General features: G+C 40.1%; 1 protein-coding gene across 3 annotated transcripts in view; it reads left to right on the top strand.

Moving 5' to 3' along the window:
* The window catches only part of tafa1a (TAFA chemokine like family member 1a), a 92076-nt gene that overhangs the window by 50874 nt on the left and 19691 nt on the right, over positions 1 to 21511 (top strand). The gene's annotated exons all lie outside the window — the stretch shown is intronic.

Below are 21511 nucleotides of genomic sequence, written 5' to 3'. Positions count from 1 at the left end.
TTTATGTACGTTTAAGATTTCCACAGGGTGGGGGCACTGTGGGAGCTCACTGATGGGTCAAGCATTGAAAACAGGTGGAAAAACCCTTTTAATCATGCAAGTAGAACCACCAAAGCACTATTCTGCTCTTTCCTACCAGACCAATGGGCCCTGATGCTTCAGGCCTATTTAGCCCATACATTAACTTGGCCCTGGGCACAACATACCTTAAGCTATTTTAAAACACTTGCTGTTTTGGATTGATTACAGTAATTGGAGGTCATGAAGTGTCACTACTTCATTAAATGTGGAAAAAATGTGCAAAAAAACATAATCTGGTCTTGTTTGCATGTAGTCTGATATTTACCATGTCCAATACCCCATACCATAGCCAATATTATGTTTATATTTATTATATTTAAGTTCAGTTTTAGTTCAGTAACTAGACTGTAAAAATGATTTAATGTAAATGGTTTAATGTAAGGCACGTAAGGGGTTTTTGAAAGGCACAGCTTTCTAGGCTGTCTAAGATCAATGGTTCGATCCCCAGTGATGCCACAGTAATCTGTGACAAGAGTCCCAATGAGTAGTTCTCGCAATGTCTGGGTGAGCTGGCCCTTCCTCTCCTCCAGCGTTATGCAGAACTGAATGTTATTGTTCTTCTCTAAGCGTGTTCAGCTGTCCAGTGAGGTTGAGTTAGTGGCAATTAAGTAACCTGGCAGCCTTAAAATGTTTAAATATGAAGTTAACAAGATTCTCACCTACTATTAAATGTGTGACTTATAATTTTAGCATGTTTAGGTTATATATATGTGATATACTAGGTATAATATTAAGTAGTACAGAAAATGTCATTTTTTACTGTGCACTCTGAATGCACTGTGGGGTGGTGTGGACCCATAAACAAACAGTTAGGGGGTCACATTATCCATGACAGTGTGTATCAGAAGCATTGGGCATGCACTAATATCATTTAAGTTTTAATATAATAAGAGAGTTAGGAATGGCTTTCTGGATACACTGTCAGGTGCGTTTCTCCACAGTAAATAATTTTTTACTTCAGCTCTGGCCTTAATCTGTACTGAAAACCCAGCCTTGATTCTCTTCTATGAGTAATTATATTAGTCTATGCTCTGATGGTTTTACAGCTTTCTCTCTGAATCGGAACCCTCATCTCGAGATAAGAAGCCCATGTCCTCGATGTTGTTAGATTTGCTGTAAGCCATACATGAAGCATGTGAATGAGCAAAGTAGTGCAGAGTCATGGGGCAGGTTAAGGTACTAGGTGAACCCCCATGGCATCTGGCGTCTGGCATTGTGACCAAAAACCTGCAGATAGCAGCGTGCTCTGGCATTCAGCTTATCAAAGTGTGTTGCTTTACACTGTGTGAGAAACTCGAGACATTTTTATTGATTTCTGGAGGGGGGAGGGTGCATAAAACGCAGCCCAGCTGTGGAGGAAGAGCAGAGACTTGACTGAAATTGACTGAAATGTGGTCCTCTTTTCCTTTTTTTATTATATGAATACAACATATTACATCAACACGGTTATTGCCAAAAGTAAACACACACTGAAGGACAGAACTGTGCTGATATAGTATATCACAGCTGTCACCAAACATCTGTTTTTACAGCTTTTAAAAATCTCCATCTGTTTGTTACAATGAGTGGACCAATAGAAAAGGCCCACAATTTCCTGAATTCATGTTCTACTGAGCAGAATACTGCCTCTTTCTACCTGCAAACAACACCACGTTGCTTTGGGACCCTCACCTCACCTTAGAGGACATCTGAGGATGGATGACTTTCCAAAATATTGGTAAATATGGATCATAACCTGGACTATTAGTACAATAGCACATGTAAATAACATGCTATGTATAAGGTGTTTGTGAAGTATTATGTAATGCAGTGTAATTTCATATTATATTGAATCTTGAATGGCTGTACCAAACTCTTTATTTTTATATTGATTATTCTATTTTTTAATAAGTTGATTTATATGATGACTAATTTACTAATTACATAATTACATTACAAAACAAAAAAGTAGATTTCTCCTTCTTATAATATTATAATAATTTAATTAATAATCACTTAGTATTCCTACTCAACAATAAATACCTCAGTGTTACCAGGTGACCTCTGTTTTGTACCATAGCAACCCCTATCTGCAATGGAGTATACATATTTTTCCTAATAAACCTAATTAACACTTGCAATGCTTATAGCTTGGAAATATTTCCTCACTAAGGTAAAATGTTGTTAAGGTGATCGCTGGTGAGTGTATTTTTGCATCAATGTAGTTTAAGGAAATAATTCAAAATAAATTACAGTCTGTAGCAACAGGCTGTATGGTCAGTTTCAGCGATTCTCCCTCGTACATTAAAGTAAACAGAAAAACATAACACCGTTAGATGATGCATGGTGCAACGTTATGTTTCCATAACAACAGTGCCGAAATGACTTTTAAAATGGGGCGATGAAGATACAGCACTTACGGTTATGCTGCTGTCTTAAGACAAGCACTCCACCCTTTGCAAAGCTTACAGAGCACCAAATTGTTGGGTATCTATCCAAAATACCCTTCGTCCCAAACCACACACGTCTGCACTTTGCATGCTACATTCATGAAGACACTTCTTATGGTGGTGCACTATTTTTAACACATTATTTAGTGTGGTAGTGTGCGGATTGGGACATAGCCCTTGTTTTCAGTGGTTGTGGGCATCTTTGCCATCTGTCAATGCACATTATGCAATATCGTTGGATGTTTGTTTTCCCCCTTTGTAGTTTCTGTAGAGGGAAGTGTGAAATATAGATGAAAATAATTTCAGTATGCACTTTTTAAATACCGTCAAACCACTTTTAAATATTACCGTAGTAAAGAAGTAGCTATTTGCAGATGGTTTGCAATGCTTTGTCCCATCACTTTACTCACATAGCCTGCACTCAGATGCCTAGTTTGGATCATTGACAGTGGTTAGCACTGAACATGGTGACTGAGATACCCCCAGAGGAGACTGTGGGCTGTATCAGTGATGGATAAGATGGATCAAGCAGATGATTCATCTTATCTGCTTCTTCTTGGTCAGGGTCACGGTGGCTCCAGAGCTTACCCGAAATCATGGGCATGGGACACCAGAGTCCATCGCAGTGTACCACACACACACACATTCGCTCACACCAATTTATCTACCATGTGTGCTTTTCTTTTGGGATGCCAGAGAAAAACACTGGAGTACCCCGAGGAAATCCTCCAAACTCCACACAGACAGCTTTTAGAACCCCCCCCTGCCATCTCCCCATCTCCCATAGACAGAAAGCAAGGATCGAACCCACAACCTCAGGCCCATAGAGCTGTGCGACACATACACTAACGCTGCACCACCGTGCCGCCTTGTATTGAAACCACTACTCCTTTAATTGTCCTTCTCGTGTAAAGTGACCATTTCAGCCCTACAGAGTTTTTGCTTTGACTTTGCATTGCAGATGAGGAAAACTTTGGACTGACTCAACGTTCTGTGACAACAGCGCTGAGTTTGAAAGTCACTGATGACCTTGTATATGTGTGTGTGTATGTGTGTGTGTATGTGTGTATGTGTGTATGTGTGTGTGTGTGTCTGTATTTCTCTGTGAGTTTGTTCAGGCCACCAAGCAGGCTTTTAGAAGCATACACATGTCTGTCACCTCCCATTCACCCCTGCCACACAAAATCCCTCATTCTGAATCAGGCTCATCTCAGCGCTCTGAACAGCAAGGCTCCATCAGCTTGACATCATGCCAGCAGCAGAGAAAAAGAGAGAAAGAGAGAGAGAGAGAGAAGGAGAAATATTCGCAATACTTCAGAACTTTCTCTCAGAGTCTTCCCAGAGTCAGAGTGAACTCTCTAGGTCTTGTGCGTCAGGTTAAAAGAAAAAGGAAAAACTCCATTATTGACCTTGAATGCTCAGGTGCGCCGCAGCACGCAGGTTGCGTGATGTCACATTCTCGACAGGGTACTCGACTGCGCATCCCTATAGTACAGCTGAGTCATGACAAGGCTTCTTTCCCCTGCAGATTAACAGTAATGGTGTCGGCGCTGGGCTGTCGGTGGAAGTTTTCTCGCAGCAGGCCGCTGTCGGTTTGTATTCTGTCAAGCGTAATGGACAGGGATGGAAACTCCTAGATGGATGAAGACTCTGTTCTCATCGCCTCCGTGTTCATCCTTCTCTCCAGCGGAAAGAGCTTGATTGTGAGAAACATCAGTCACAGGTTTTGCGCTTCCCCAACCCTATCAGAGACAAGCCCTCGTCGTGAGGGTTGCGAGAGAGCAGCAATTCATCAGCTGGTGTTCTCTCGTTTCACTTCTCTCCCCAGAGAAGAAACGCTGCTGCATGGACTATCAGCCCTGGAGAATACAGCAGTGTGAAGACCAGTGTGAGATGGTACTGGAGCTCCAGCGCTGCACATCCGTGTGTATGTGTGTGTGTGTGTGCGTGTCTGTCTGAGATCAGTCTGCAGTCTCATTAGCTACTGTTGACAGAGCTGTTGACAGCACTGTCAGGCCTCAGCACCACACGCACAGGGATTGAGCTCTCAGTCAGATCACGGTCACCTTGACAAAACCTTCAGCTCCACTGAGCCACACATGCTCCACTTTACAGCTCGGGAACAGCAGCACTTTCCCTCCACTTGACTCGGCCATACCTCCTTATTAACAAAGCCAAATCAGAAGGAACATGAACATGAGGGCTTGACCATGAAACTTATATCTATATCAAGATCTATGTATCTATATATCTATATATCTATATCTATATATCTATAAGAGTAAGAGGTGTTGTTAGAGGTGTCTTTATGGACATAAAGATATAGGCCTACTTTTCTTTTGTCTTAGCAATTGAAAAACATGACAGTTACATGACATACAGTGGAATTGTTTTTGTTATTGGTTACGTAAAAGGTTAGAGTTAGGCTTATCTCTGTACACATCACACATCAAAATAAGATATTCTTAAAAATGTGTTTTTACGAGGTTTAAAATATGGCGCAGGTAGTGCCACATTTAATCAGTACTCTCTAACACACTGCACTGCACTGCATGAAATTCCGTTAACCAGGGCTAAGTGCTTCCATACTCAGAAAAGCTTGTTGGGGTGTCTACCCCTAATTCAGAAAGTACAGGTTTACAGTACGCCCGGGTGGATAGCTAACGTTCGATTAACAGTATAACTGTGTATTATATTCAGCTGTTAAAACTTTACTGTACATCCTGTACATCTGCACTCCAGGACACTATTGGCATAAAAAACACTTAAATACCAATATATGCACATGTTTATTCAGTATTGTATTTATCTGCTGATAGCCACTCCTCCTGCACATTATTCATTCCTTATCCTTTTTTACTACACTGCCTTTTATCTCCGGTTTGGTTTAAATGCATATTTTTACATTTAATCAATAGTGTATTAATCTACAGTGATAATTTGTATAGTTCTAGGTACAGTGGGGAAAAAAGTATTTAGTCAGTCACCAATTGTGCAAGTTCTCCCACTTAAAAAGATGAGAGAGGCCTGTAATTGACATCATAGGTAGACCTCAACTATGAGAGACAAAATGAGAAAACAAATTCAGAAAATCACATTTTTAAATAATTTATTTGCAAATAATGGTGGAAAATAAGTATTTGGTCAATGACAAAAGTTCATCTCAATACTTTGTTATATATCCTTTGTTGGCAATGACAGAGGTCAAACGTTTTCTCTAAGTCTTCACAAGGTTGGCACAAACCGTTGCTGGTATGTTGGCCCATTCCTCCATGCAGATCTCCTCTAGAGCAGTGATGTTTTGGGGCTGTCGGCGGGCAACACAGACTTTCAACTCCCTCCAAAGGTTTTCTATGGGGTTGAGATCTGGAGACTGGCTAGGCCACTTCAGGACCTTGAAATGCTTCTTACGAAGCCACTCCTTTGTTGCCCTGGCAGTGTGCTTGGGATCATTGTCATGTTGAAAGACCCAGCCACGTTTCATCTTTAATGCCCTTGCTGATGGAAGGAGGTTTGCACCCAAAATCTCACAATACATGGCCCCATTCATTCTTTCATGTACACGGACCAGTCGTCCTAGTCCCTTTGCAGAGAAACAGCCCCAAAGCATGATGTTGCCACCCCCATGCTTCACAGTTGGTATGGTGCAACTCAGCATTCACTCTCCTCCAAACACAACGAGTTGTGTTTGTACCAAACAGTTCTACTTTGGTTTCATCTGACCATAAGACATTCTCCCAATACTCTTCCGGAACATCCAAATGCTCTCTAGCAAACTTCAGACGTGTCCAGATATGTACTGGCTTAAGCAGGGGAACACGTCTGGCACTGCAAGATCTGAGTCCCTGGCGGCATAGTGTGTTACTGACGGTAGCCTTTGTAATGTTGGTGCCAGCTTTCTGCAGGTCATTCACTAGGTCCCTCCATGTGGTTCTGGGACTTTTGCTCACCGTTCTTGTGATCATTTTGTAGGTGACCAAATACTTATTTTCCACCATTATTTGCAAATAAATTCTTTAAAAATCAGACAATGTGATTTTCAGAATGTTTTTCTCATTTCGTCTCTCATAGTTGAGGTCTACCTATGATGTCAATTACAGGCCTCTCTCATCTTTTTAAGTGGGAGAACTTGCACAATTGGTGACTGACTAAATACTTTTTTTCCCCACTGTATATATGTTCTTGACTCATTGTAGTAAGTGAGATATATATGTATATATAGGTAAAACTTTATAAGTTTATAGTTAATTCATGTCTCACTGTAATAAGTGAGGCATGTGTATCTATAGTTGTGTATCTATAGTTGATGGTATCATATCGTTAATATTTTTTGGCTGTGCCTCGACTACTTCTTTTTTTATACTGTACCACCCTTATTATTGCATTGTATTACTTTGCTGTATTGTGTAACTGCTACTGGCTGGTAAATTTCCTTCGGGATCAATAAAGTATCTACCTACCTAAAGTACCTACCTACCTCGATCGATCTAATGTGAATGAGACAAAGACGAAACCTCAAAGAAAGGGTGCTAGTAACTACAGCAGTACAAGAATATATCTTGCCTGAGGAGTAAAATGCACAGAAAAAAAGTTGATTGTCTTTACAGTCCTTTACATATAGGCCAACATTGGTCAAATCTTGCTGCGTTTCGGGCTTTTAATGCTTAGTGTGGTCGAGTACCGGGCAGCTTATGTTAAAGTGATTCCCGTTGTCCGCCATTTCTATTTTTTTTTTTTTTTGTATATTATATACATACAAATACATCATATGGACAAAAGTATTAGGACAGCTGCTTATTCATTGTTCTTAAAATAGTCTTCCTCTTTGCTGTAAGCATTGCTGTGATTTGATTTCAGGATTCACAACTACACATTTTCACTGCTCCGTGCTGGGGGTCTTTATTCCTCTCTAGCCCATTTCTGGCATTAGGCATGGTGGCATGAGGTTCATGTTTATCTGCTTTATAGAGTCCTATTTTATTGGCAATACTTCTCTACAGTGACACTCTGCATGTTTGCATTTGCACTTCCGTTTCAGCAATGGGTGCAACTTAAAGTAGCTGAATGCATGCCTTAGGAGGGGGGGTGGTCCACAAACATTTCATATATCCACAAAATTACTATTTAAAAGACCTAAAATTAGAATGAGGTGCACCACATCAGCTGCAAAGATGCCAACATGGCCAGGATGCATAACAAGCTCCAACAATCCTAAAATGTCACCACAGGACCTACAGGTAGCTCTCGCCGCAGTTGAGGTCTAGATATGCAGTATATACAGCTACCATCACAAAGGTGGTTAGTGAGGAGGGGGGAAGACACACCCAGTGTGCAAATAGATGGTGCCAGGAGCCAGTGGGAAAGGTGTGAGTTTTACTCATGAAGGGTGCACTGCCCAAACATAAGGTCACCATATATGTTGACACAACTCAGTTCACTGCAGTGAAGTATAACTCAACTGGCAAAATTTCCCTTAACACAAAAATGTGAAAGTTTAATCATACACAAACGAATGTGATGAGTGTATGTAAACTATTCCTGTTTGAGTTAGTTCGACTTAATCAGCTTAAATGATCCCAAATTTCATTCATTCGATGCGTAGTGAAGTCAGGTTTTACCAGTGAACCAAGGGAATCCATACTGGTTTGTAATAAATTTTTTTTTACTCTTTTTTGTTAAATATATTAAATAAGTTTGTAATTTATATAAATGTAATTATGATAAGTTTAATTGTATATATATATATATATATATATATATATATATATATATATATATATATATATGTAATTTTTTTTTTTTTTTTACATTGGCTTCCATTGAAGGTATTTTAATATTTTAACAAAGCTAAAATTTAAGAGATATACTTTGTTCAGATAGCAATGATGTGTATAAAACAATGAAGAGTCTTCATGAAGATAATATTAGAATGTATATGTGTGTGTGCTTGTGTGTTGCGTGAGAATACATTATGCCTTTGGGTGCGACATTTTACATCGCACTGCTTAGCTGGAGTTGGATCAGGGAATTGTCTCCCTCACCCCCAATGAAGCTGCTTGAATTTAATATCAGTTGTGGGCCTCAGTGTGCTCAGGCACTGTCAGAGTCATGGATGACAAGGAGCCATATGTTTAATCGTCTTTTCATGTTCTAGCTCCTTTTCCCTGTTATTTTTAGCATGCATTGTGTACTGTATGTATGTCATATATTATACTCTGCATGTAGTGTAGTTCTGTAGTGTCATTGTAAAAGTTTTAAGCCGTTATTATTGACCTTGGGTTTGAGAAAGGCCCACCACAAACTGATGTTCTCCTGCTCCTCCTCCTCCTCCTCCTCTTCCTCTCTCTTTTTTCTTCTGTTTTTCTTTTCCATGAGTCTCGCTTTGTGTATTCATAGATTGAGCCATATTGTGCTTGTTTATCCATCCTTGCTGTTGTTTATTTATGTTTTGAGGGGTTTAGTGTGTTTACTGGAGAGGGGCATGATATAATTTGCGTGTCATAGATGCAGGTGGCTGTGTAGGGTGTGTATTCACTGACGGCAAACGCACGAGTTCTTCCCTCAAGACAACACACACACACACTTCTGCTGACTAATTAGGCAGCAATAGGAGCGTAACTTACAGTGATACGCGTGTAATATAGCAGCCGTTTCTCTGGCTGTGCTCGTCTGACTGTTACAGCAAAATAAGCCTGCAGTGGTCCCCGACGGGCTGCTCTTATATCCATTAGACTGAATAAGTGCTTGTAGCTCTGTAGTTCATGTCCTATATAATAGAACTCACAGCAACTGCTTCCTTGCTCAATGGCCGTGATCTATAAAGAACTGCAGGCCTGGGTGGTTTGATTTTATGTTGTCAGATTCTGGTTTAGTGATATTTTATGTTGTACCACTGTCTTGTTTCCAAATGACCATGACGGTGCTAGACAAAGTTTCATAATTGGCCAAACATGGCACTGAATGAGCTTAGGAAAAAAAAAACATAGTACATCCGTCAAGAATGAAAACCTTGGGCGTCTTTTATGCAGCAATAAAAATGAAAGTGCAGATTCTACTTCTGATCTGTTTTCCTGTTTACAGCATGAACATACATGTGTTGTAAGTATTTGGCAGCAAATTTGAACCTGTGTCCAACCAATCAATTTCCATTGCACCGGTGGAAGAGCCACATGCAGAAAGAGGCTTTAAGTCCTTTGGGCCAGAAGTGTTTCAATATGTGCTTTCTCAAACAGTAGTCTGAGAAAGACGGCTGTCAAATCTGGGTCTGTCACTGTCAGTTCTGTTTGTAATAGAGTTCTACAGATTATTGGGAGGATTAATCAAGTTTTTTTTAAGCTATAACAATTAAATTACATTTAACTAAACAGTAGCATAGCGTCTTTCAAATAATTCAGAATACGGTCGTGAATTGGTCAATAATCTGGGTACCACAGCTAGTATTAAACAGCATTTAAAAAGCATAAAATAAAATCTTTTCCGCTTTCCAACTGTATGCAGTCGTGCTGGAATAAAATGTAACTTCTAAAGTAAAACAAGCCTCTAAGCTGTTAATCAATCCTTGGCATAGCCATGCCAGAAAAAGTTTAAAACCTCCAGGAGTTGATTAAGCTTTGGATAATATGTTATTTCCATCACCCTAGGAGTGGAAAAGCAACAAACCTCTAAGCTGTTAATCGATCCTTGGGATATCCATGCTAGCTTAATTGTGGATGTAACTGTGTAACTGTATTTATATGTAACCTAAACCAGTAAAAAAAAATCAGCTGGGCTGATTTCCATTCTGCTGGAATGATTGCAGGCTTTTACTTGTGGCTTGGTAGATTTTGGAAGATTACCACAGGCTGTGGTAAGGAATTTTTGATTACCACAGGCTGTTATGTATTTATTATTGTAACAAATGTGTTTTTTTTTTTGTTTAGTTTTTTTGTATTATTATTAATTTTGATGTGAACACATGGTCATAATCTTTTAAAAAATGTTGCTTTTTGCTACTTCTAAATGTATTAAAACCAGAAAACATATGTAGACTGATTGTGGACATAGACTATACATTCAAAGAAAACACAATTAAAGAAAGTAAAGATTATCAACTATTACAATCTGACACAAACAGAACACAGATGTCTTGTCCCTATATGAAGCATGGTGGTGGTAGTGTTATGCTATAGTGACTTTCTACCAGCTAACTGCTTCTATTAAGACATTAATTTAGTCTTACAGGTCATTTTACCACTAATACACATCATGTCATGAAAATGTCGTACACCCTAGAAACGGTTGAAATCAGCTCCATCTTCCCGGTCACTGAATAAGTACCGCTATTTATTTGCTCAGATGTGTATTGAAAATATTCAGCTGAACTGAAATATGAGCTGTTCTCTGCAAGGTTGCATTCTCTTTGGGTGTATGTATGTACATAAGAATATGTTATATACATAGCCTACACAGAACCAGGATATTTTTAACCGACCCAAAGTTTTTGCCGACCCTCTTTGAACTTATCGTGACACATTCGTGGGTTGCAACCCTAGATTTGAAAGCAAGTGCTATAGAATGCTACTTGACGACATTCTGCAGCAATCTCTGCAAGAAAACAAAAACTCACGTTAAACCTTAAAGCAACACAACAACTCCAGCCACAACATATTAAACTAAGCCTTGGTTTGTCAAGCAAAAGCAATGCAATGCAATGTTCTTAAATCCAAGAATACAACTGATTGAGGCATGGCTTAAAAGCTGGTGTTTATCAGTAGGTAGGTTTGGAAGGAACTTAATCATATTGTAAAGAAGAGAGTGGCTAAAAACTAAAAAAAGAAATGACAAGGAAAAGACTTGTGGCCATGATTGCTGCCAAGTAATAACACGGGCGAATACTATTCAGCCTTTAAGGCTGTTTTTCTAATTAAAGTACCTTGCCACAAGGAGAAAATCATGTGCGGTTTGACCTATTTATAAACCTGACACTTACAGCCAGGTCCAGAGATATTTGGACAGTGGCACAATATTTGTATTTTTGCCTGTTTAGAAATTACAGCCCATTTTGATGGTATCCATCCATTTTCACAGTCTCAGAAATAGCTGGACAATCGAGTGACATGCAGTTTCAATGCCTGACCTGTTATCACCATTATTCCATGACGAAGTACGGTTATAAATAGCATACAGTTGATTCAAAGTGTTGAATTTGCATTTGGTAGCTGTTCTTAATACAAACACTGTGCCACAATATCAGTTAAACATGGTGGAGGCACTGTTATTGCATGTCTGGCTGCCAATGGAGCTGGGTCACTGGTGTTTATTGATGAGATGACTGTTGATGGAAGTAGCAGGGTGATTTCTGATGTAAATAGAGCTACGCTTTCTGCTCAGATTCAGTCAAATGCTACACAACTGATAGGATGGCGCATTTTCTGCATTGTATCATGTTCTTTCAATTTCAGACCAGATTTGGCTGTTGACTTACACAAGTTGATTTCAGTTTTGCTGCATTTTGGCATCACAGCTTACTTTTCAACTACTACTACAACTACTAGAATATTTAACAGCTGTTTCAGTTGCTTGATCTACATTCTTGTATTTCAGTTTTAGAAGGACAGTTGTATCCACTGTGCTACTTCTTCTAAAGAGTACGCTAAAGCAGTTCTGCAAATACTGCATTTAACCTGGAGCAAATTGATTGTGTATTATATTAGCTAAGCATCCATGCCATCCTTTCCACTGCCTATGTTATAACTCTCTCAGAAAAAAATACCAGAAGATCGTGCAGTGTCTGTAATCTTACTTTACTTACTCTAGAATATAATAATCTCTTCAGCCCTGCATTGCATACACACTGTATATTAGAAATGCTTACAGTCCTGTACAAAAAAGACTGTCATTCACTCATTTAATTTCAATTTAAAACTGTTTTAAATGAACACTATGGAAAATTGTCATTTCTTGCTCCCAACCTGCTACCCCTACAGTCAGGAAGTATAATTCACGCTGTGAGTCACCACTAAAGGACATGCTTTTCAGAATGAGCTGAGAGATATAGAACCATCACTAAAAGAAGCATGTGCTATTACAGAATTACTGAATTTTATGCAAATATGACTTAAGTTACACAGTACTTGCTAGCGTTACCCCGCCTGCTTCTCCAAAATGACATGCAGTTAGCAGCATCCAATCCTGGAGTAGCAACAACAGCAAGGTTTTCATCGCTGTCATGCAAAAATCTTAAATCCATTTCCTTTTTCTTTCTTCTTTTTTATTTTGACAAATTTGAATCTGGCAGTCATTCTTTACTTTATGCCATAATCTCATGATGAAATAACCTTGAATGACTTGATTTCCATTGGAAGTTAGCAAGGGTTTTGCATCTTAACAGGTTGTTGAAGCATCACAATAATCTTGAAGCTGTTATTTAAGGCTAAAAATGCTACATAGGGCTGGTATGTGAGTATGCAAGTGAGGTATTCAGCTAGCAATTAAATTAACATTAGGGAAACAAAAAATACATTACAGAGAAGCTACAATAACAGCTTCTCTGTATATTGTAAATTGTATATATATATATATATATATATATATATATATATATATATATATATATATATATATTATATCAAAGGTTTTAGTATTTGGCATGTGAAACTTTTTCCTTTATTAACTTCCCATTCAAGAGCCTTGCTTTCAGTTTACTTCTGCAGAAATCTACAGGGAGGATTTTCTACACCTTCAAAATTCAGTCTTTGAAGTTGGAACATTTTGTGATTCTCAACATCCAAACCATCCCAAACACATTCGGTAATGCTGAATTTTGAGGTGGTCAGTCTATGGTTTTGAGAACAGCAACAGCTTTTTTTGTTAGATTTGCAAATGTTCATCTTGTTTATCTGTTCCCTTTTTTCAGTAAGAGCTTCTTGATCAGCTCCACATGCTTCAGATCCACAGCATTGAGTCATCTTCTCACGGTGGAAGGATGAACAAAAACAACAGTGGATTTTTTTCAGATCTGAAGCGAGAGTGAAGCTTGATCTTCTCTCTCTCGAAGATAAAAGCTTTAAGTGCGATTTATCTGATGGGGCCAGCTTTGGTGATCTACCGTGTGTTTCTACAAGGTTGTTTGGAATGTGTGTGACACTAACAAGCATATAGTACAGTAGCATTGCTGAGGTCGGTATCGCCGGCGCCCACAATGATCCAGTTAGGAGCCCTGTGGTCAGAAACTTACCATAGATGAAGGGCTACAGTTTCTAACTGCACACCAACAAGGTGGATCAACATTAAAATTAATAAAGTGGCCAGTAAGTGTATTGTTGTATTGGGTGTAAGAGATCTGGTGATCATGCCCATCCATCTTTGTGTTATTCAATGGTATTATTAATATTACAGAATCAGAAATTTAATAATTTAAAAGAGTGTTATTAAAGTTCATACATATGCATAATGTACCAGTTAGTAGAACATGATAGATTAGATGTTTCATTTGTCTGGGAATTATCTTCACGGTGTCTTTTGCCAGAATAATATACGCAGAAACAAGTTAGGCTCTAAGATGTACACTATTTAAACGTACACTATTTCATTCCTTTCATCTCAAAGTACTTTTTTTTTAATAATGTATGTTCTATATTTCCATATTGGGGGTAAAAACTGAGTGCGCAATGGCGATTGCTGATTGGGCCAGGAGGCCACTTCAGGTATGCTAGGGTGTTATAAAAGCCTTGACTGGGTAAACATGAGGTTAGTTTGGGCTGGAGGGTTTCGTTGAGACTTTGAGAGATAAGCTATTAGTCATTTTTCTTGGCCTAGAGGGGAGTGAGAGTGAAGCTGAGACCACACTCAGTTTTACATTTCATTTATTCAACCTAGTTGTTTTTTTACACCACAATGGACATTTTTCCATTTTCTTCACTATTTTACATGGGCCACTATTGTTTTTTTTTTTGTAATATCATTGCGTATCCTACTGCCCTAGAGCATTGTGTGATATTGGCAATCCCTCGGCCCCTCCTAAGGCCACGAGGAGAGCAGCCATTCGTAAAGTCTCGACTGCATTGTCTTGAGTTCTGAGCCGTTTGTCTTACTGCTTCCACTTGGTTTGGACTCCTGGTTTGTGTAATTGACATTTTTGGGCTCTTAACCTATGTTTTGAGTCTGATATCCCTGACTTAGCTGTGTTTTGGCTTTTGCATAGTTTTTAGACTTTTTTTATGAGAGTGTGCATGTGTTCAATAAAGCCTGCCTGTACTTGCATTCAGTTTCTCCCACGCTCAATCGTGACCGTTATTTCTGTCTTTAATATTTGATTACATTAACTGTAACCAGGAGAACTGCACAAAACAAGTAGACCTAGTTCCTACCAATGCCCTGTATGAGCTTGAATCTTGAGAAGCCGTCACTGCATGGAGATAACTGAATCTATAAACAGTATAGCCTGCAGGACCTTGGGGTGCCCTCATAGATATTATAAGGATTCATTGCAGGCACCGTACAGCACACATTGTACTTTATCCAAGCATCATTATCAGGAAATGACATACAGGCTTGTCCATGCTATGGCTCTCCAGCTGCTTGGCTGCCTAAGTGGAGTAGATGTTTGAGAGTCCATTCACGATATAGAGCGAGAGAGACCACTGATGCCAGAACCCTCGTTACTGACCCCACGGTTCAAGTGGGGAGTAAAATTTCAGCACCTTTCATACATATATTTCAATGTGGCAGAGTAGTCAAATACGCTGTTCTGAATATATCATGGATTTCATCATTATTTCTAGAACACTGAAAAACTCTGCATATCATAAACAAATCAGATTGAGACTTTAAGAGTGACTTTATGAACTGCTGTAACATGGAGCTGACTGGATGTGCACTCGTTATGCCATTATTTTATTTTATCTTAATCCATTTTTACTTCATTGTTTTTGCCTCATCCTTAAATTGCTTTTCAAATAGTGGATTTAAGAATCAGTATACTCCTAGTTTTAGGACAGTTTTAAAGTGTTACACTACTGTTGCAACTGAAACCTTAGAAGAGTCTTAATATTAGAATATACTGATGTATGTATATGCATCAGATAATTTGCACTTAAAGCTTTTATGTATATAAGAACCCAACCTAAAGGCCTATATACATTCCACTGACTGAGAATCTTTTGAGGAACACTGTACTGGGTTAAACCTCCTTTTTGCTCTCAAAACAAGCTCTCCGTTCTTTTTGTCATTTATATGTAATTTATACATTACAACAAATAAATTATTTGTAATTTGTAATTTGAACTAAGTGGTGTTAAGAAATAACTGAAGTCTTATGTGAAATTCCATGTCTGCCTTGTTCATGTGTCTACGAAAAGTCTATGCAACCCTTCACAACCCCTTCATGCCCCCTTTTTAACCCTGTTGTCTATCATTCCTGGTTCCACAAGAAGAAGGGGGACTGCATTCCTACCACGAAGCAGAAGACACTTGAACTCCAGCCTAAAAGAGTTCTCCAAAGAGTTCTCTTCAGCCCAAAACTTCTGAAGGAGTTCTCCCCTCTTTCTTACACTAGCAGGCGACAAGTCGCTTACGTTTAAATTAAAGTAAAATTAAAATAATGAACCTTTTTTCCATGTTTAGCACCACACTGTTGAGAATAGGAATAAAATACCAAAAGGATTTGTTGGAGCCAGCTGTTTATAATGTGGCTTCACTGCGTCATAATTCCTTTGCAAAACTCGATTTGTCGGTTGTCACTCTGTTGCCGTGTCGCTTGCCACTTATATTAGAAATGCTAATAGTCCTGTGCAAATCTCACCAAGACTACCATTCACTCCAGTTCATTTATTTCCATTTACAATTTCTATCAAAACAGCACTATAAAAAATTGGCATTTCTTGCCTACAGTCAGGAAGTGCAATTGACGCTGTGAGCCACCACTAAAGGACACTTTTCTGGACGAGTTTAGACATTGACATTGTACAGTAATATTACTGAATTTTACTCGTATATGATTCGGGTTGTGCAGTTCTCACAAGCGTTATCCTGCCTGCTCCTCTAAAAGTACGAACCTCAGTTAGCTGCGTTCCGATCATGTACTTCTAAAGGTAATGACTAGTCGCTTGGCACTATGTTGTCTGCTAGTGCGAATGCAGGGTTACAGTCCTCTCCCAGATCATTATAAGCTGAAGGCATGATCCGAGCTAGCCAAATCTTCCAAATTTTCTTCTTAAGAACAGTTTGGTGAACAGTGACCATTTCTTCGAGATTCTGATCCATACTGACACAATTGTGTCAGTTCTGCCCCTCGTCAGAAATCGGCAGACCAGGCTACGTTTTTCCAGTCCCCCTGCAGCCTTAGCTTTCTGGTCTTGGCAGACAGAAGTGGAACCCGACACGGCCTTCTATTGTTGTAGCCCATCTTACTCAAGGTTTGACTTGTCGAGCTTTCCGATGATGCCTTTCTGTCTGATTGTCATCATTGTACAGTGTGGTTATCTGAGTTACTGGAGCCTTTCTGTCGGCTTGAACCAGTCTGGCCATTCTGCGTAGACCTCTCTTCGCTGAACAAGGTGTTTCCGTCCACAGAACCGCAGCTCAGCGAATCCTTTTTTCTTCATAGCACCAGTCTGAGTGAACTCCAGGCACCGTTAGGTTGGAAAACCCAGGAGATCAGCAGCCAAACCAGCCCTTCTGAGATCAAACAAGCCCTTCTGAAATCACATTTTTCCCCCATTCTGATGGTTGCATGCCTTTTACGGCTGCATTATGATTGGCTGATTAGGTCACTGCAGGAATGAAGAGGTGCATAGGTATTCGTAATAAATTGTGTGGCGAGCGTAGATCGAACAGAATCTGGGATCCGGAAGGAAAACCTCATACTGTAACCAGGGCATTTGAATTTTATGTGATGTGTGGCTCACATGCATGAACACACAAGTCAGAGGATAGAGGATGGAGAAGCATAGTAATTCATGGCCGTGTTGTTTGCACACTGTGATGTTGAGGCCGTCTCGCATGGAAAGAAATGGTGAATGAAGAAGAGGGAGAAAAGAGACAAAGAACAAAGCACAGCTCCACTCAGCTGCCCTGGAGAAACCTGTCAGTCTCCAAGAAACTCTGGAATAAATACACGCACATGCATGCAGAGACAAACACACCCCCACATGCCCGTCCACTCTTAGGATGATGGTGCAGACAAAATTTTAAATTACACAATTTTCCTCTTAGCACAAGTGTATTCCACCAGCCAAGACATGATTGGTGCTTGAAGGTTTCTTCTTCGTGCCCTGGAGCCACTGAGTTCATGGGGGTGTCAAGTAATGGAGACCTGTGCTACTCCAATTAGCGCAGTGCAAACCGAGGTATGCCATCAAACTGTGTTGAGGGAGTTAACTTCAAGGGGGCATATCCAGCATTTTCCCCATATTTCCCATTATTTATCCTGAGGTCCACTTAAAATATTTGTATGGCTTTGTATTCCAACATTCATAATTCATCCCTATAAGACTAATAAATGCATTGTTTTAGCAACATTGCAAAACTTCTGATATTTCCCTGTACTTTTGGAAACCTAAACAGTGATTTTCCAATATACAGTATGTTGGAGTGACCAGACGCCCTCTTTTTCCCCAGACGTCCTTTTTTCGGGATCTAAAAATGCGTCCAACTGGGAATTCTGAGTTGATGGAATGTCCAGGAATTTGCTTTGATTTTACGTCAGTGTTTACCTCCTACAATCACCTGATATTCAGTGGAAGAAAGAGAGAGAGACAGAGAGAGAGAGAGAAAGAAAGAGAGAGGGATGGTAGGAGATAATGATTGACTGCAGCCTTAAACAATGCCTAAGCACCAGTGTAAATCATCAGTGTCACACAAAAACCTTGTATCTCCATATCTGCAACTTTAGAGAAGTCATTTTGGAGCATTTCAATTGGCTATTGTTATTCATCATGAACCTCTATCATCACTTTAGGCAGTGACAAAATACACAAATCAGACATAGAACCAAGTGAACCAAATATTCTGAAAATGTCCAGATCAATAATCAGATCAATGCCAAACCCAGTTATAGGGCCCTATTTTAGCAATCTTTTGGCGAGCTGTCAACCGTGCACCGCGCAGCCTAATTTAGGGCGTGTCAGTGTGTGTTTGCTATTGTAACAATGAGAAAAATATGCCTTGCGTGGCTGGACACGCACAAAAGACATGTACTGCAAGTGTCTTAATCAATCAAGGGTGTGTTTTTGGCGTAACATGCAATGAACCAATCAGCGTGTCGCTTGCCAGGTGCAGTCTGGCTTTGGCGGATTGTTATTTCAGCGGTGCGAAGTGGGTATGTGTGTTGAGCACAAGCCTGTGTTGACAATTCACTGCCAGGAAAGCAATGAACGTCTGACAGTTGACGTCTGCCTGGGTTGCTTTCAGTCAGTGGCGCACCTGTGTTTTCCGTTGCCAAGATAGCAACACAGCAGAAATTTTCCTGAACACATCTCATTTCGAGACCACCACACCCATCGGCGTAGATATATTCACAAGCACCGGTGCTGTTTAAACTTTGCAGATAGAAGGTGTGAAAATAGATTGTTGGCGGGGTGTAGGATAGCAATGAGCATCGCAATGCACCTTGCGCAGGGTGTAAGATAGGGCCCATAGTCTGTCACAGCCTATTTCAGAGCAGGAGGACTGAAAAGTCTCCATTGCAATAGTCATTTTTAAAAGAACTTAATGTAGTAAAGCCCATCCCCACCGGCCACAACATCCTAAACATAGTGATACTGATACACATACACCCAGTGTACGCTTTTTAAAATATGGTCACCCTACAGTATGAGCCACACGATCATTGTGAGGCAAGCTCAATTTTATTAGTTTTATTATTATTATTATATTTTTTTTTTTAATAGGAGATGCTAAGTTAACATTGCTAACAAACACTGGATACAGGCTGTCACCAATCTCGTCTCAGAAAATACACAAGTTTATTTGATTTGTAGCATAACTATTCCTGTCTGGTGGCTGTAAGCTGGCATTACTTCTTAGCTACATTAGCTTTGTCTGTCCTGATGGAATGCATCAGGAGAAGAGTGTATATTCCATGTTTGGTTGAACCGTTACTTTACCTGTGTAAGAGCAGCGTTAGAGCTCAAGCGGAGAGCAGCTGACCTCACAGGTCACTCTTGCTCTCACGCCCAGCGAAGCCAGTGGAAATGGTGAGGCAGTTTTAAACACTTGACTCTGTGTGGAACGCGCTGATTAAGAAGGGGCGCAGGCGGGCCACTGAGGCATCAGCAATGGCCCCTGGAGTTCAGCAATCATCTCTCCCTCAGTCACGCAAAGTGAAAGGATATGAAAAGCAATCACTCCCCTACACGGCTCTGCGATGTCCACTGTCACCTTTTTAAATATTCATAACCCTCAGATAGGCTGTTAGAACAGTCAGCAGCACCCTGTCTCTCACACTAACTGTGTGTGTATGTCTCTCTCTCAGCAGTCTCTGATCCCCCTCACTTCTTTCTATCTCTGCCCACCATCCCTCCCTCCTTCTCACACTGTTTTGACTGACTTCACTCTGGCGCTAATGAAAGTCTTAAGCCTGCTGGAGATGTGGAGGCTATTTACATTTTTATTGATTTCTAAAAGTACATTTAACAATGCTTATTATTTCCCTCACTTTTTTCAACTTTCTCTGCCTCCCCTCCCCTTTAAAAGCCCCAGACGAGAATTTCCTCTCCTCTGTTTACTTTGAGCGAAGCGTGCAGATATTTTTGTCGAGACGTTGATTTGTTTTTTTGTTTTTTGTTTTTTTTTCCCACACTTTTTCTTTTTCTTAGATCAAAGTGGAAACTGGGTCTGTCTTATGTAATTAAGACTACACATTAAAGAAAATAAACCCCTGTGCATTCTGTCTGAAGCCCCACTGGAGCTCGGAGTGGTTCATAATTAATGGAGAGCAAACACAGGCTGTTGAACACTGCGCTCGGTCCTCAGTGGATTCCCTGCGACTCACTCGCTCCTGCTGCCTGCATTATTCAATGTCTCGCTGTTGTTAGCCAAACCTGCTGCCAGACACACAAACCCGGGGCCATTCCAGAGCTGGGCGCTGGAAATCCAGGCGAGAGTATGCTAATGGCTCTCCTGTGTCTTTATGGTGCGAGTGATCCAGGCTTTTATGTTTAATTGTTTGTCTCGCCATTAACCTTACAGGGAGTATTAAGTCTCCAGATGGGTGAGCAAGCGCTCAGCTTCTGTATCATGAGTCATTTGATTTTATCGGATGCTCACTATCCTTTCTCTGTGCTAACTCACTTAAAGAAGGCATATCGGTGTCTGTGGGTATCGGTGTCGGGCTGATATTAGCATAAAATTGGATATCGAAGGGATAAAAGAATGAATCTGATCCAGTCCTGTAAAAAATTAGACTGAAGTAGCACAAACTGCGTTAGTTAAACCCATTATTGAGAAATGTAAGGGATATGGCACATGTGTAAATCTGCCTAGGACAGGCCGTCCTCACAAAGTGAGTGACCGCGCAGAAAGGAGACTAGTAAGGGAGGCCACCAAGATTGGGATTGGGATTGGGAGAGTCTCATACATACGACTGTTGGCCAGGTTCTTCACCAGTCAAAGCTTTATGGGAGAGGGGCACAGAGAATTCAATCTCAACTATGCTGCACCCAAAAACATGTGGGAGACTCCAAGGTCAACTGGAAGAAGATTTTTCAGTCTGATGAGATCAAAATAGAGCTTTTTTGGCCTTCAAACTAGAAACTATCTTTGGCGGACACCAAGCTCTGCACATCACCATAACCACACCATGCCCACTTTGAAGCATGGTGATGGCAGTATCACCTTCAGAGTAGTTAGTGGTGTCTTGGTGGCCTCACTTAATGGGCTTCTACTGGTCTTGCACCTGTAAATCTGCTCTAGGCTGGTTTACACATGTGCTGTTTTCTTACCATTTTAATCATGGATTTAACTGAACTCCAAGGGTGGTTCAGTGACTTGGTATTATTATTTTTATATCCATCCACTGACTT

This window comes from Salminus brasiliensis, chromosome 14 (genome assembly GCF_030463535.1).
Source record: "Salminus brasiliensis chromosome 14, fSalBra1.hap2, whole genome shotgun sequence".
Taxonomy (NCBI): domain Eukaryota; kingdom Metazoa; phylum Chordata; class Actinopteri; order Characiformes; family Bryconidae; genus Salminus; species Salminus brasiliensis.
Note: the sequence above shows the minus strand (reverse complement) of the source record. Positions and strands in the feature narration are given on the sequence as shown.